Source organism: Leptonychotes weddellii, chromosome 7 (genome assembly GCF_054177405.1).
Source record: "Leptonychotes weddellii isolate Sample4059 chromosome 7, ASM5417740v2, whole genome shotgun sequence".
Classification (NCBI taxonomy): Eukaryota; Metazoa; Chordata; class Mammalia; order Carnivora; family Phocidae; genus Leptonychotes; species Leptonychotes weddellii.
The window spans coordinates 74,986,484-75,002,439 of NC_138375.1; the positions used below are offsets into that span (position 1 = coordinate 74,986,484).

Here is a 15,956-nt window from a genome sequence, read left to right on the forward strand (position 1 = left end):
ACATTCCTTAAAGTTACTACTGTCCTATAAGAAAAATCATATTACCCCTATTTTGCAAACATTTTATACTGAGACTCAAAGACATTGTGACGGAGACTGAAAGACATTCTCACAAATTATATAACTGACACAATTGAGATTTGAACATAGTCGACTGGACTCCAAACTTTGGCTCTTTTTACTGCTCTTTATACTCATAAATATCCCTAACGTGAATCAGTCTTTTCACTCAGGTAAAATTGGATAGGTACTATGTCACATTCAAAAGTCAAATGGATAGCAAAACTTGAGTATAAAGAGATTTTAGGGATGTATTAATGGGTTAAGGAATTCCTTAAGTTAATGTATTAAGGATAAGGAATGTGTTAAGTATTTAAGATATTACCGTAGAGTAACTTTGACATATGCATAATCCCGGGTCTTTTGTTGGCCAGTCTGATCATCATCACTCAAATATAATCTCAAGACCATCAGTGTGTAGGTGACTCTAAGTCCAGAATATCAGACGTCTCTTTAGTCAGCTTTGCACGCACACGAGTGCGTGCACACACAGACGTGTATAATGTGTATGGAGAAAAAGAAAAAATGAGTGAATGAGTACAAACTTCATAAAATCTAACTTCGTAATGCCTGTGAGGAATTGTTATTTACTGGTTATTAGGAAAACTGTTATATTTCATTCATGTAACCCTCAGACAGATGGTGCTTATCACACATTTTAAGGGAGTATCCTTAATTAAACATACCCATTCCAGTATTTTATTTTATGTAGAGAAATAGAAATAGCCTAATTGTCAGGGAATTTACTAAAATCTCATTAAAATGACCAGTATTATAAATAATGTAGAACTTAATTATAAAGAATATCTTGTATAGATACAAGTATATATGTACAGCTAGTTTCATACTTAAATGCATTTTTTTTTTTTTTACATTTATCAACTTCACTATCTGAAAGATACTTGCTTTACATATCCCATAGGTAGATTTCAGGGATGTTTTGTTTCCAATCAAATTTCAGTGCTTATGAAGATTGAGATTGTATCTGTTTTGTCCATTATCTCATATCCAGCGTTTAGCTCTGTGACTGGCATATAGTAGGGGCTCAATAAACATTTATTGAAGGAATGATTACTTTTTAAAATGTTATTTCGTAGAGAAGTATTTGTACATGTTTTTTTAAAAAAGGTCTTGCCATATAATAAATGCATACTTATTTATTGTTACTCACTTTGATGCTGAAATGTAATATCCACTCTACATTCATCCATAAAATGCTGTGTGGTCACCTGCAAAGAAAACTGGACAGTGAGATAGGAGATAAGAGAATACCTAGCATTTATTATTGCTTACTCTGGTATGTGGTGTTTCATTTTGTCCTCACAGAACTATAGGGTAAGTAGTATTATCCTCGTTTTACAGATGAGAAAACTGAAACCGAGATAGGCTTTGTAAATCGTTCTATGTTACCACAGTCATTAAGTGCCAGAGCTGTGATTTGAGGCCGTTATCATAACTACTCTGCTATACTGCCTCCAATTGGATTTTAATCCTGGCTCACACAACTAGGTGTATACTCAGGGAAATTTATTTCTCTGAGGATCATTTCTCAAATATTCAGATTAATACTTGGGAGTCAGCTAAAGTCAGAGGATTTTACAGGTGGAAGGGACCTTATAGATCAGTTAACTGAACCCCAAAGGTGTTATAGATTAAAAATTTGAGAATATACAAAGCTAAAAGGAAAAAGAAATGAAAAATTGCCCATGATTTTACTCCAGCCACAGCCTAGCACCTGCCTACTAGCCCTCCCCCCAGTCTGTTGATCTGGTTAGGGAGCAATCTTTCCTTCCTAGTGAATGGACACCTGTGACTTAGGGCCCAGGCCCAGTCAAAGATGGGAGAGGACCCTGAGGGGCCATCTAGCTTCCTATTTCTGGGGCTCCACCCTGAGAGGACATGGATTCACATCGATGGCGTGGGGATTGGTTTATAAATACCTTGTTCTGATAGGGTGGGGGCTGGGCACTGGCACCTAGCTGAGATGGCACTAGGGGTTTTGGTTTGACTGGGGGTGGGGATTCTCTTAGGCTGTGAGGTCTTCTTGTTTTCTCCATGGCTCCTGCCCCTTTCTGTGATTCTGAGCAACCACCTGCCCCTCTCTGGGCACTAGTTTCCCCATTTGAAGTCACACAATGGATTGGTTAAGGGACATTTGGCTCTCTCCCACGAGTGGCTCCAGGACCTCCATGATGGGGTCAGTCATGGGTCTCCTCTTCCTGACCTGCTTGTGCCCAGATCCCCAGTAGTACTCCTTCTGGAAAATCTTCCATATGCCTTATGCACAGAAAAACAAAACAAACACCACCACCAAAACAAACAAACAAAATACAAACACGCCACCTGCCTTTCAGTATTTAAATACACTGCTGAGTTACTTCGACATCCGGCTCTGACATACTGCACACTACTCGTAGGCTATGTCTTTTTAGAGGCTGGGAAACAACCGGGAATTAATCACTAGAAATGATGATTCTGCGGACTTCTGACTCACCTCATCAGGTGACTCTGGTTAAGGAAAGTGTTTGAGTGGTACAGTCAAAAGGCTGCAGTTGAATCAAGAGATTAAAAAAAAAGGTAAAAATCAGCATAGTAATACTAAAAAGCCTCTGGAAGTGTGAAAAGAACACTGCCTCCCAGCCTCAACTGCTGATATGTTATTGGAGACAGGTTTTTGAAACAGAGCTCCAGCTATTTCTCTCGAAATTTTGGTTAACGTACAAGTAGATAAGGGGAGAGGTGGCTCAGGAAATTAAGTTGCTAGTAGTGTATCTATAATATGTATGTATATGAAACATACATAGCTGTTTAAATCATTTGGTGGATTCCTTGCTGAATAACACTGTCAAGAAAATTAATTAAAACTAAACAGACAAAAGACATTGTCATTTTGATTAATTAGGGAAAGCAGTATAACGTAAAGCAGCTGAATTCAGAGAAGACCTGCATATGAGCTCAAATTCATGAACTTATTATATATGATCTGGAAGGAGTTACATTTGAGCCCCAATTTGTTCATCTGTCAGTGGTAATACCAACTTTACAAATTTATTAGGATTAAGTGTGATAGTGTGTGAAAGCACACAGGTATCAGAAAAATGTTATTAGGCATTTGTCTAGTTTTGTTGTGGCTTAATATAATCTAATTGCTTTAAAGTAAGGTGGGGGACACCTGGGTGTCTCAGAGTTGATTAAGCATCTGACTCTTGATTTCAGCTCAGAACTTGATCTTAGGGTAGTGATTTCAAGCCCTGTGTTGGGCTCCACACTGGGTATGGAGCCTACTCAAAAAAAATAAAGTCTGGGGCTCCAACTGTGAAGTCAAACCATTCAAATCCCAGGTCTGTCTCTAATTGTGTGACTCTGGGAACGTTACTTTTCTGCTCTTAGCGTTTGTTTCCTTATTTGTAAAATAGAAATAGTAATAATGTGTTCATAAGCCTTGTGTGAAGATTAAATAATGATGCATAGAGTTTAATATGGTGGCTGGACTTCTAAGCGCTTTCTTTGTTGACTCAAATTCCCAGAGAAGCAGATGCTAAGAGGGGATTAGATGTGCTAGAGGCTTATTAGGGAAAAGGCCTATGAAGGATAAAGGAAAGGGAGCAAGAGTAGGAGAGAAGTGCCTTCAGGCCTCAATGCAGGTCAGACAACCTGTGAAGAAGAGAAGGAAAGAAAGTGAGAAGAATGTCAAACTGCCGCACTATTCGAAGAAAGTTTCAGCAGGCCAGTGGGGAGTATGTGTTCCAATGTCATCCGTTAGAGGAATCCCGTGTCCCCACAGTGCTCAATATAATGTTCGCTATTTGTAAAAATAACTGATAGTTGTCGCATGCTATAATTTACAAGTGTGTTTAAATTTCACCTCTTGACTTTTACTGTCTGCCCCAACCTCTAAGAAAGGTACAGTCCCAGCCAGACAGTGACGTTATTAACATTTGAGGCACATGTTCTTAGATGAACAACTTCCTATATTTTATAGTATACTTTTGTTAGCCAGAGAGCAGCTAAGAAATCAAAAGTTCCAAATAACAATTGGAAATAAAACATTACCTAAGCAACTGATATTTTGACGTTAGGTAGTTAAACAATATGCTGTTTAAATTTCTAAATTCAGGTAGCCAATAAATGTAACAATCCCCAAAACCTGAGTAATGTTAATATCCATAGTTTGAATATTAGCCCAAACATGAATATCCATTTTTCTTCCTCCCAAAGATACTTCTGTGGTTAAAAAGATCATGATATTTCACTTTTGTAGGTCACCCCTACTCTCTTTTGTTGTGCTTAATAAGCAATTGTAGACATTAGTCAATTCAGTGCTTTTCAAATGGCAGGTTATAATCCATCAAGTGAGTACTAGCCTGCATTTTTATTTTAGATATACATGACTTTAGGATTTGGATGTAAAATGTGTTTCTTACTGTGCATTAGAGTCGAATTTTAAAGCAAGAGATTTAGACTAACTTTCGTATCTTACATAAGGAAATGAAGACTAAAGAGGTAGTTTAACTTGCCCAGATAACTCAGGAAATATGTGACTTGAGCCAAAAGTTAGGTCTTAAGAATCTAAATTTAGGGCTCTTTTTCATCATACTTCCAAGAAAAGACTTACTGTTTGCTTCTTTTAGGGGACATAATTACTCTATTTTCTAGTTGGTTAATATGGCCATCCTTTTCTGTCACTGGCATTATTTGTTTGCTAAGATTTACTGAAAAGGCTCTTCTCTGACCAAAGAGGTTGTACAGCTGAAGTTGTTCCTAGCAGTTAGCAGCCATGCAACGTCACCTGAAATTACTTTCCATTTTCCCTTTGGGGAACGCAGCTAATCCAACAGTGTAAGTCTGGAGTGTACCTAATTTAAACTGAGGAGTGACAGGAGCTATTTTGAGGAGCATTCTACTGACAAATTCTTAATTTTTACTAATATCAGTGAATATTCTGTGCTTCATTGTCATGACATTCTTTACTCATGTTCCTTGCTTTTTTAGACTTCAGCTCACTAAATAATATTTTTTAAATGCAAGTTTGTTGTATAATCCACATGATAATTTATTCCTTTATAATTTCGTAAAGCATCAATTATTTCATTTTCTTTTCTTTTTTTTTTTTTTAAAGATTTTATTTATTTATTTGAGACAAAGAGAATGAGAGACCGAGAGCATGAGAGGGAGGAGGGTCAGAGGGAGAAGCAGACTCCCTGCTGAGCAGGGAGCCCGATGTGGGACTCGATCCCAGGACTCCAGGATCATGACCTGAGCCGAAGGCAGTCGCTTAACCGACTGAGCCACCCAGGCGCCCCAATTACTTCATTTTCTAGCATACATTCATAACTGCTCTCAAAAATGCCTGTGGGCTATTTAACTGCTCAAGGGTGAACTCCCTCTGCTAATCACAGAATTGACTGGTAAAGAATTTGGGAGTGGGTTCTGCATGGAGCACTGGGTGTTGTGCACGAACAATGAATCATGGAACACTTCATCTAGAACTAATGATGTAATGTATGGGGATTAACATAAGAATAAAAAAAAAATTAAAAAAAAAAAAAAAGAATTTGGGAGTGGGGTTCTCTGTAAATGGAGCCCTCCTTCCATGCCCTGTTCTTACGTTGCCTTCTCTACCCTGGTATCAGTGAGGCTGCCTCAGCTTATTCCTTTGATAAACTTTTATCTGATCATGATCTTTCTGGGACTTTCTCATTTATCTTCCTCAGCAGTTCTCAGACTTTTAGTTTAGGAATCCTTTACACTGTTAAAAATTACTGTTGACCTCAAAGAGTTTTTATGTATGTAATTCTATCTACTTATATTTATTATATTATAAATTAAAATTAACTTTTTAAAAAGTAGTTAATTCAATAATAAAGCCTTATGTGTTAACATATAGAGCATTTTTAAAAAATGATTATATTTTCCCAAAGAAAGTTTTTGTGGAAGAGTGACATCATTTCATGTTTTTGCAGTGTCTTTAATGTCTGGCTTAAAGAAGAGAGCTGAATTCTCAGATCTGCTTCTCTATTCACGCTGTTGTGATATGTGGTTTTGGGTTGAAGTAAGTGAACAAAATCCAACCTTATACAGACATACAGTTGGAAAAGAAAGAAGTATTTTAGTGGCCTTTTCAGATAGTTGTGAATGTTTTTCTTTGATCCTATACCCAAACTTACTAAGTGGTGGTTTTTTAAAGTTTAATTGCAATGTGATATCTGAAACCCTGTCAGTGAACTTTTTGTAATCTGTAATTTTAAAATGTCCTTGGTCCATCTTGCACTTTCAATGACTCTTTTACATTCATGTGATTTTGTTATATAATGCATCGGCCATGTGAAAATATTGATTCATCGAGGTAAGCTGATCTTCCAAATTTTAATACATTTCGTTATGTTATCAAAAATACTATTTGTTAACATCAGCAGTCTCATCAGGAAAATTTAAAAATATTGGGAAGCTGTCCATCTGACGATATGTGAATTTTCCAAAATTCTTATTTTTGCTTTGAAAACTCTAATTTTATCATTGACAACAAATGCTGTCTAAAGGTTTCCTTGAAGCGAGAGCTTAATTTGGTTAATTTTGAAAAAATGTGTGGTGTACTCAGAGGTTGAACTAATAACTATTAATTTTTACTGCCTCATCGAAGACATTGTTAAGTAAACCTGGCTTTACTTTTTATTGTAGCTGTGTGGTGGTGAAAAAATATGACTACAGTAGTAAGCAGGATAATATCCCCCCTCCCCCAGATGCCTACATCCTGATTCCTGGAACCTGTGACTATGTTAGGTTATAGCGCAAAGAGGAATTAAAGTTGCTAATCAGTTTACCTTAAAATAGTGAGATTATCCTGGATTATCCAAATTGGTCCAGTGTAATCACAGTGGTTCTCAAAAGTGGAAGAAGGAGGCTGAAAAGGAATTCAGAGTAATCCAATATGAAAAGGACTCAACCCACAGAGCTAAATAGAAAATGAGGAAAGTGGGCCATGAGCCAAGGAATGAGAGCAGCTTCTAAAAGCTACAAAATGCAACGAAATAATGCATCCTCTTTAGAGCTTCCCCAAAGGAATGCAACTCTCCTGACCATTTCCTTTTAGCCTGGTGAGACCCATTTTAAGACTTATAACCTAGAGAACTGTAAGATAATATAGTTCTGTGGTTTTATGGCAGTAAATTTGTGGGAAGTAATTACAGCAGCAATAGAAAACTGATACAACTAATACAGTTTGGAGACTACAGTCTGGGTCTGGGCATTATTGCTTTTGCACTATCAGTACAAACGTCAAACCTAGTGAATAGCATATGTCTTCTTATTATGAAAATTGTTTTGAACTTTTGAACCCCATGTAAGAATACTGGGACTCCATCAAAAATCTGTGTACCACACTTTGGCATCGCTTTAACTTTTCCTTTGTGCTTCCTGTATGTCAACCACTTGACTAGGTACTAAGATGCAAGAATTAAGAAGGCACAGTCTGATCTTATGAAGATTCAGTTTAAGGGCTCCTGGGTGCCTCACTCATGCTCTCTCTCAAACAAATAAAATCTTGAAAAGAAAATTCAGTTTAGTGGGTTGAGAGTTGTAAGCAAATCAGTGATTACAGATAGCACAAAATGGTGCCCTAACTAGTATACTTAAGTGAAGTAAAGAGACCTAAAACCTGTTGTCATGTGCTTTTGGTCTAGTGGGAGATATTACAAAAATAATTACAAGATGCAAAGTGCTATTAAGGAAATATTACGAATGACAGGATGAGGGAGAGATGTTTACGTTCCCACTAGCAGATTCTGCGAGTTTTGGTTTCTCCTCATCTTCCCCAATACTTGTTATTGTCTGTCTTTTGATTATAGCCATTCTAGTGACTTATGAAGTGGTATCTTTTGTGGTCTCAATTTGCATTTATCTAATAACAGAGCATCATTTAACTTACTTGTTGGCCATTTGTATATCCTTGGAGAAATGTCTATTCAAATCCTTTGCCATTTTTAAATTGAATTACCTGTCACTTTATTGTTGAGCTGTAATAGTTCTCTAGATTCTGGGATACTATTCCCTTATCAGATATTTGATTCACAAACATTTTCTCCCATTCTGTAGATTGTTGTTTCACTTTATTGATGGTGTGCTTTGAAGCACAGATTTTAATTTTTATGAAATCCAGTTTACCCGTTTTTTTCTTTTGTTGATTCTGCTTTTGGTGTTTTAGGAGACCATTGCCCAACCTACTAAGTTTTACCAGTGATTTCTTTTAAAAATTTTCTATACTTCAGTTCTTATATTTAGGTGTTAGATCAATTTTGAGTTAATTTTTGTGTATCTTGTGATAGAGGAGTCTGACATTTCTTTTGCATGTTGGTATTCAGTTGTCTCACCAACATTTCTTGAAAAGATTTACCTTTCCCTATTGAATTTTCTTGAAATTCTCATCAAAAATCAACTGGACACGTATGGGTTTATTACTGTACTATAAATTCTATTCCATTGATTATATGTCTATCCTTAAGCCTATCCTATCACACAGTCTTGATTACTGAAGCTCTGTGGTAAGCTTGGAAAAATGGGAAATGTGAGTTCTCTTTGTTCTTTTTCAAGATTGTTTTTGCTATTCTGGGTCCCTTGTATTTCCATATGAATTTTAAGACTATTTTGTTAATTTCTGCAAAATAAGCAGCTGAGATTTTGATAGGGATTGCATTCATTCTGTACATTAATTTGGGAGGTTTACATCCCAAATTAATGTATAGATACAATGTTACTATATCTTTCAGTCCATAAGACATGGACTTTTCATTTATTTAGGTCTAAGTCAGTTTTTTGAAATGAGGTTTTATACTTTGAAATGAATGTCTTGCACTCCTTTTGTTAAAATTTTCCAAAGTATTTTATTCTACTTGATGCTGTTGTAAATGGAATTGTTTTTCTAACTTTTTCAAATTCATTTCACCTCAGTGCTAGCATACAGAAATACAATTGAGTTTTATTAGTCTGATGTCTTACAAACTTGGTTGAATGTATTTGTTAGCTCCAATAGTTTGGATTTTTTTTTTTTTTAAGAATTAGAATTTTCTACATATGAGATCATGTCATCTATAAGTGAAGATAATTTTATTTCTTCCCTTCAAATCTGGATGCCTTTTATTTACTTTTCTTGCTTAATTGCCCTGACTAGAACTTCCAGTACGGTGTTGAATGGAAGAGTTAAAAATGGACCTTCTTGTCTTGTTCCTGATGTTAAGGGCAAAGCTTTTAGCCTTTTACCATTAAGTATGAGGTCGGCTGTGGGTTCTATTCCTAGGTTTGTTGATTGGATTTCGACACATTCTTCTCTGCACCTATTCAGAACATCATGTAGTTTTCGTTTTTTATTCTATTAATAAAGTGTATTACATTGATTCATTTTCTTTTGTTGATTCAACCTTATATTCCTGTGATGAATCCTACTTAGTCGTGGTGTATAATTCTATTCACATGTTGTTGGATTCAGTTGGTTCTATTTTGTTGAGTATTTTTGCCTTTAAATTCATAAGGGCTATTGGTTTATAGTTTTCTTGTAATGTTTTTGTCTGGTTTGGTATCAGGGTAATACTTGCCTGAGAAAATGAGTTGGAAAGTGTTCTCTCCTTCTCTATTTTTTGCAAGAATTTGTGAAGGATCTTAATTCTTCTTTAAATATTTGGTAGGATTCACCAATGAAGCCACCTGGCCCTGGGCTTCTCTTTTTGGTAAGATTTCTGATTATTTTCATTCTGTTTGTTATAGGTCTGTGCATAATTTTTTTTTTTTTTAATTTTCAGTCATTGCAGTACTTGGTGTCTTTCTAGGAGTTTGTCTATTTTGTCTAGATTATATAATTTGATGATATACAGTTTATAGTATCCTCTTATAATCTATTTCTCTAATGTCGGTAATGTCCCCACTTCCATTCCTAATTTTAATAATTTGAGTCATCCCTCTTTTTTGGGGGGGTGAGTCAGTCTAGCTAAAGATTTGTTAACGTTGTTAAAGACTCAACATTAGTTTCATTGATTTTACTCCGTTGTTTTTCTCTTCTCTTTTTATTTACTTCAAATCTAATCTTTATTGTTTCCTTCTGCTTGCTTTGTGTTTAGCTTGCTCTTCTTCTATTTTCTGAAGGTTGAGGGTTAGGGTATTGATTTTAGATCTTTTTTAATATAGGTTTTAGTCTGCAGTTTTATTTTCTTGTGATGTATCTGTTTGGCTTTGTTAGGGTAATACTGCCATTATAGAATGAGGAAGATTTCTTTCCCTTGTTTTCTGAAAGAGTCTGTGAAATGTAGGAATTATTTCATGTTTTTTATTTAGTAGAATTTACCATTGAAGCCTTTGGGACTTTGCTCTTCCTTGTGGGGAGATTTTGAATGACTGTTTCATTGTCTTTACTTGTTTTAGGTCTATTCAATTTTTACATTACTTCTTAAGTCAGTTTGGTCATTTATGTCTTTCTAAGAATGTGTCTGTTTCATCTGTGTATCTAATTTGTTAGCATAAAGTTGTTCATTTGTTGTCTCACAATCCTTTTGATTTCTGTAGGTCATTAGTGACATCATTTTCATTTGCTATTTTGGTAATTTGTGTCTTTTTTCTTTCTTTAAAACGATTTATTTATTTTAGAGAGAAAGAGAGAGAGTCTGCATGAGTGGAGGGAGGGACAGAGGGAGAGGGAGAGAATCTTCAAGCAGACTTCCCGCTGAGTGTGGAGCCTGCATGGGGCTTGATGATCTCACAACCCTGAGGTCATGACCTGTGCAGAGATCAAGAGTCAGTTGCTTAACTCACTGGGCTACCCAGGCACCCCTGTGTTTTTGTTGTTGTTGTTGTTGTTTTAATTCTTGATCAGTCTTGTTAACAGTTGGCAGTTTTGTTGATCTTTTCAAAGAACCAACTTTTTTTTCTGTTTTATTTCTGCTCTAATCTTCTGTGTTGCCTTTCTACACTGCTTTTTTTTTTGTTTTTTGGAGGTTTGAACTTGAGTAAGACATTTATAAAAATGTAGACAGGGGCAGTGTCCTCCCCAGCCCAGGTGCCATTAGACATATCACAAGAGACTGAAAACTCAACAGTGGGGGAAGGCTGGACACTCAGGATTTGGGAATGTAGGCACCCCACATTTTGGCTCAGGGATTTGGGGAGTAGAGTAAACAAAACCTACTTGGAAGAGAATTGGGGAAGAAACCCAGTGATTGCTTTCTGCAGGGGTAGGGACAGGAGAGATAGGGCCAGGGGCAGGAGCATTTCACATCACTAATCTAACTTTGGAAACTGCAAGGGACCATCTTTAACTGACCTTAAGAGGAAGGTCAGATGAATGTTGGGAGAATCCACAGGAGGGAAAAAGAGAGGGAACATGGCTGGGAAGGGGCAATAGCCCCTTCCTTTCTGGGCACAGGAAGGCAGCCACGGCACCAGATCCAGGCAGTGACCTCAGTAGGACAGCATAGTCTTTGCAGCTTAGAGATCACCCATTTGCCCTCACCCAGCTACTCATTCTCCTCCCTGGCAGGTGTAGGGCCACTCTTCTGCCCAGAGGGAGTGGACGGCTCTGCAGCCTGGGGCCCTGCCTCTTCTTTGTCCCCTCCCTTGGAGGCAGCACTAACCTCTACCCCCTTGGCCTGGGGCTCCTGGCTTTCAGGGGGACAACAGCCTTCCCTTCCTGGGCTGTGCCTTCCTCGCTGCAGACACCGATCTCCCCCTGCTCCTGCTCTTCCTCTGTCGGTGAGGGGGCAGATGAATCACCCCTACAATTTCTCCTGAAGGACAGACCACCCAATTTGAAAGGCTTCTTGAAAGAGAATTTATTTTTCTTCTTCTTGGGGTTCTTCTTGGTGGGGGCATCCCCCTTGACTACAGTGCCCTGGCTAGGGGGTGCTGGCTCGATGGCATCGCCAGTGGCCCCGGCTGCCTCATCTGTTCCGTTCACAGGGGGCGACTACCCTTCACCCTTGGGGTAGAAGTCTGCATTGCTTTTCATCTGGCCATTCTCCTGTCCTTTGGCCTTACCCAGGGAAGCACCTTCTTCCTCCTTTGTGTCCTTCTTGGTGGTCACGTCGCCCCTTGGAGCCTTGGAGCTCTGGCTGCCCCTGGTGGTGGTGGTGGGGGGAGCTGAGGTGCCCGGGGCCACCCTGGGCTCGTGCCATAGGGGATAGTTCTGCCGGGTGGGCCACCAGCGGAGGGCTGGGGCTCACGCCGGAGAGGGAGGGGGATGGGGTGGGGGGAAACGAGTTGCACCCCTCTCCGCTCCGCATGCCAACCTGGCTAGCTGCCTGGCTGCCCCCGCCACCTCTCCGCTCAGTGCCAGAATGCCCTATACACTGCTTTCTGTGTATCCCATAAAACGTGACATGTTTTGTTTTGACTGTCATTCACTAAACATTTTTTTGAATCCCTTGTGATTTCTTTTTTGACTTATTTAGAAGTATATTCTCTAACTTCCAAATATTGAAGATTTTCCAAGTTTTCTTCCATTTATTGATTTCTCATTCTTTTCTACTCGTAGAACATACTTTTTATGATCTTATTTAAAATTTACTGAGACTTGTTTTATGACCTGGTATATGGTCTATTTTAGAAAATATTTTTTGGCATTTGAAAAAAAATGTATTGTGCCATCATATGAGAGTTATGTTAAGTAGGTGAACAATATTTTCTAATACTCTTGCTGATTTTCTGTTCTATTAGTTTTTGCTAGGAGACTATTCAAATATCCAACTCTACTTGTTAAATGGTTTATTTCTTTTTTCAGTTCTGTCATTTTTTGCTCCACTGATTTTGGTGCTTTGTCTTAGGTGCATATATATTTATAAGCATTATTTTTTCTGATGTACCTTTGATCATTTTGAAATATCCCATTTTTCTCAAATATTATTTGGCTTCAGGTCCAACGTGGGGCTCAAATTCATGACCCTGAAATCAAGAGTTGCATGTTTTACCAACTGAGCCAGCCAGGTGCCCCTCAAATACTATTTTTTAAAGCCTGTTTTGTTTAATATTAGTGCAGTAACTCCAGCTGTATTATGGTTACTGTTTGCATGGCATACCTTTTACGATCTTTTTGTCTGAATGTAAGGTACATCTTTTTATTTATTTTATTTTATTTTATTTTTTTATTATGTTAATCACCATATATTACATCATTAGTTTTTCATGGAACCCTATATCAAAAGGTACATCTTTTTAGATGACACATAGTAGGATCTTGCTTTTTTATCTACTTTGATAATTTCTTTTTTATCTTAATTTTAATTTTTTAAGGTATTTATTTGAGAGAGAGCATGAGAGAGAATATGAGAGAGAGTGCACAAGCAGGGGCGAGGGGTAGAGGGAGAAGCAGACTCCCTACTGAGCAGGGAGCCGGATGCAGGCCTTGATCCCAGGACCCTGGGATCATGACCTGAGCTGAAGGCAGACACTTAATGACTGAGCCACCCAGGCACCCTAATTTTAATTTTTTTTTTAAAGATTTTTATTTTTTAGTAATGTCTACATCCAACACGGGGCTCAAACTCACACCTCTGAGATCAAGAGTCACATGCTCTACTGACCGAACCAGCTAGGCGCCTCTTTGACAATTTCTGCCTTTTGATTGAGGTGTTCAGACGATTCACATTTAATGTACTTTTTAGTATGGTTGGGTTTACATTTTCCGTTTTGCTGTATTTTTAATATGATTTCTGTCTTTTTTCTTTGAGGCTTATTTTATTTTTTAAAGGTAGATTTATTTATTTTAGAGAGAGAGGGCAAGAGCGAGTGTGTGAGTGCTGAGGGGAGAGGCTGAGGGAAAGGGAGAGAGAATCCTAAGCAGACTCCAGGCTGAGAGCAGAGCTGAATCCAGGGCTCAATCCCAGGATCCTGAGATCACGACCTGAGCTGAATCCAAGAGTTGGGTGCCCAGTGAACTAATCCACCCTGGCACCCTGTAGCTCATTTTATTTTATTTTGCATTGGAGTATAATTGATACACAGTGCTAGTGTCAGGTGTACAGCATAGTGATTTGACAAGTCTGTACATTATTTTATGCTCCCCCACAAGTGTAGTTACATCTGTCAGCATGCAGTGCTGTTACAGTACCATTGACTATATTTTTTAGGCTGTACCTTTTATTCCCCTGACTTACCTATAACTGGAAGCCTGTATCTCCCACTCCCTGTCACCCATTTTGCCCACCCCTCCACCCCCTCCTCTCTGGCAGCCATCATTTGGTTCTTTGTATTTATAGGTCTGATTATGTATTCATCTTTTGTTGTTGTTTATCATTCATTTGGGTTTTTGGATTGCACGTATAACTGAAATCATATGGCGTTTGTCTTTCTCCGTCTGACTTCTTTTACTTAGCATAATAGGTCCATTGATGTCACAAACAGCAACGTCTCATCCTTTTTTATGATAAGTGATATTCCTGTGTGTGTGTGTGTGTATATATGTGTATGTATATGTGTGTGTATGTGTGTATGTATATATATGTGCATGCCACATCTTCTTTATCCATTCATCTATTGATGGACAATTGGGCTGCTTCCATGTCTTGGCTATTGTAAATAATGATGCAGTAAACATAGGGGTGCACATATCTTTTCAAATTAGTGTTTTCATTTTCTTTGGATAAATACCCAGGAGTGGAGTTATTGGATCATATTGTATTTCTATTTTAAGTTTTTTGAGGAACCTCCATACTGTTTCCCACAGTGGCTGTATCAATTTACATTCCCACCAACAATGTACAAGATTCCTTTTTCTCCCTATCTTTTCCAATCCTTGTTATTTCTTGTCTTTTTGATTTTAGCCATCCTGACAGGTGTATAGTGATACCTCATTATGATTTTGTGGTTTTTGATTTGCAAGTCTCTGATGATGAATAATGTTGAGCATCTTTTCATGTGTCTGTTAGCCATCTGTATGTCTTTGGAAAAATATCTTTTCAGAACTTCTGCCCATTTTTAATTGGATTATTTGGCTTTTTTGGTCCTGAGTTATATGAATTCTTTACATATTTTGGATATTAACCTTTTATCAGATATATCATTTGCAAATGTCTTCTCTCATCCAGTAGGTTGCCTTTTTGTTTTGATGTTTTCTTTCACTGTGCAAAAGCTTTTTATTTTGATGTAGTCCCAATAGTTTAATTTTGCTTTTGTTTCCCTTGCCTTAGGAGACATAGCCAGAAAAATGTTGCTATTGCCAATGTCAGAGAAATTACTGCCTATGTTTTCTTTTAGAAGTTTTATGGTTGCATGTCTCACATTTAGTCTTTAATCCATTTGGAGTTTATTTTGTGTGTGTGGTGTCAGAAAGTGGTCCAGTTTCATTCTTTTGCATGTCGCTGTCCAGTTTTCCCAACACCATTTATTGAAGAGACTGTCATTTCTCCATTGTATGTTCTTGCCTCCTTTGCCATAGATTAATTGGCCATATAATTGTGGGTATATTTCTGGGCTCTCTATTCTGTTCTACTGATTTATGTGTCTGTTTTTGTGCTAGTACCATACTGTTTTGATTATGGCTTTTGTAGTATATCTTGAAATTTGGAATTGTGATATTTCCAGTTTTGTTCTTCTTTCTCAAGATTGCTTTGGCTACTCAGAGTCATTTGTGTTTAGTATTATTTGTTCTAGTTCTGTGAAAAATGCTGTTAATATTTTGATACGGCTTGCATTAAATCTGTAGATTGTTTTGAAAAGTATGGACATTTTAACAATATTCTTCCAGTCCATGAGCACGGGATATCTTTTTATTTGTTTGTGTCATTTTTCAATTTCTTTCTTCATCAGTGTTTTATAATTTTCAGAGTACAGGTCTTTCACCTCCTTGGTTAAATTTATTCCTAGGTTTTGGTTTGTTTGGGGTTTTTTGCTTTGTTTTGTTTTGTTTTTGGATTTTGGGTGGAATT

At 37.5% G+C, this 15,956-nt stretch overlaps 1 protein-coding gene and 1 pseudogene across 5 annotated transcripts in view; one reads left to right on the plus strand and one right to left on the minus strand.

Annotated features, from left to right (window-relative positions):
• The window catches only part of KIAA0825 (KIAA0825 ortholog), a 380,793-nt gene that overhangs the window by 1,417 nt on the left and 363,420 nt on the right, over window positions 1–15,956 (plus strand). The gene's annotated exons all lie outside the window — the stretch shown is intronic.
• On the minus strand, window positions 11,230–13,144 carry LOC102749885 (MARCKS-related protein pseudogene; annotated as a pseudogene).